Consider the following 2263-nt stretch of genomic DNA (forward strand, 5'->3'; position numbering starts at 1 on the left):
GAATAAAGAAACAACACACACACACACACACACACACACACACACACTGGGATATTTTTCAGCCATGAGGAAGAGGGAAATTCTGCCATTTGTAACAAAATGAATGGATCTTGAGGGCATTATGCTAAGTGAAATAAGTTAGAGAAAAACAAGCACTGTGTGATATCAGTTAAATGTGGCATCTAAAGAGTCAGACTCGTAGAAGTGGATGGTAGAATGGTAGTTACCAGGGGCTGTGGCTTGGGGGAAACAGGAAAATGTTGGACAAAGGGACAGGCGTCCAGCTATCAGATGAATCCACTCTGGGGATCTAATGTACGCAGAGTGCCTATAGTTAGTGTTATATTGTAAGCTTGAAATGTGGCTAAGAGTAGATCTTACGTGTTCTCCCCTCACATACGAAAAGATGGTAGCCATATGAGACGATGGATATGTTAATTACTTGGTTATGGTGATCATTTAATAATACACATGTATATCAAGTCATCTTGTTGGTCACCTAAATATATATACACAACTTTTGTCAATAAAGTTGGGAGAGATAGAATCCATCAGCTTAGCTAAGGACTTAATTATGACACCTTTTCCTCCATTTTCTCCCTCTGCTAGTGCTCATGTGTTGCTCGTCCCTGGGTGTGCCTCAGTTGTCTGTTCTCAATAGACAGATTCACTTACTGGGCCTACCCTACCACCTCTGTTTCATTTTGTCTGTATTACTTGCACAGTTCTCCGGCCTCTTCAAAATACGATTTTAAGAATGCGTCCTGCTTTCCTAGTTACTATATCAGGAACGATGAATCCTCATTTACCTCACCTGACAATTGATGACTCTTTTTCTCCTTAAATACTCACTCTAATAGTCTGGAGCACCATCCTTTTATGGAGTTTCCCCTAACTTTCTGACTGGTCCTTTTTGGTTTTCTCACACTGGTGTACCCTAGGGTGCCTGATTTTCTAAAAGCTGTAATATTCTAGGGTTCAGTTCCTAGAATTCTTTTTCCTTTAGGATTCTCATTAAATATCAAGGCTTTTTCTTTTTTTTTGATGTGGACTATTTTTGAAGTCTTTATTGAACTTGTTACAATATTGCTTCTGTTTTATGTTTTGGTGATTTGGTCACGAGGCATGTGGGAATCTCACTTCCCCGAATAGGAATCAAATCTGCACACCTTCTGCATTGGAAGGTGAAGTCTTAACCACTGGACCGCCAGGGAAGTCCCTAAATCTCAAGGCTTTAAGCAACACCTGGATATGAATGTTTGTAAAATTTATATCTTCATACCAGAGACCTGCTTAATTCTAGACTTGAATTTGAGCTTGGTCATGTGAATTACTTGGGTCCAGAGGAAGTCAAAGCTATGGTTTTTCCAGTAGTCATGTACAGATGTGAGAGTTGGACCATAAAGAAGGCTGAAAGTCAAAGAATTGATACTTTTGAACTGTGGTGTTGGAGAAGACTCTTGAGAGTCTCTTGTACAACAAGGAGATCAAACCAGTCAATGCTAAATGAAATCAACCCTGAATATTCATTGGAAGGAATGATGCTGAAGCTGAAACTCCAATACTTTGGCCACCTGATGAGATGAGTGCACAGTTGCACTCATCTCACATGCTAGCAAAGTAATGCCCAAAATTCTCCAAGCCCAGCTTCAACAGTATGTGAACTGTGAACTTCCAGATGTTCAAGCTCGATTTAGAAAAGGCAGAGGAACCAGAGATCAAATTGGCAACATCCATTGGATTATCAAGAAAGCAAAAGAGTTCCAGAAAAACATATACTTCTGCTTTATTAACTACGCCAAAGCCTTTGACTGTGTGGGTCACAACAAACTGGAAAATTCTTAGAGAGATGGGAATACCAGACCACATGACCCACCTCCTGAGAAATCTGTATGCAGGTCAAGAAGCAACAGTTGGAACTGGACATGGAACAACAGACTGGTTCAAAATTGGAAAAGGAGTTCGTCAAGGCTGTATATTGTCACCCTGCTTATTTAACTTATATGCAGAGCACATCATGAGAAATGCTGGGCTGGATGGAGCACAAGCTGGAATCAAGATTGCCAGGAGAAATATCAATAACCTCAGATATGCAGATGACACCACCCTTATGGCAGAAAGTGAAGAACAACTAAAGAACCTCTTGATGAAAGTGAAAGAGGAGAGTGAAAAAGTTGGCTTAAAACTCAACATTCAGAAAACTAAGATCGTGGCATCCAGTCCCATCACTTTATGGCAAATAGATGGGGAAACAGTGGAAATA

Source organism: Bison bison, unplaced genomic scaffold, assembly GCF_000754665.1.
Source record: "Bison bison bison isolate TAMUID 2011002044 unplaced genomic scaffold, Bison_UMD1.0 scf7180017864185, whole genome shotgun sequence".
NCBI classification, from domain to species: Eukaryota; Metazoa; Chordata; class Mammalia; order Artiodactyla; family Bovidae; genus Bison; species Bison bison.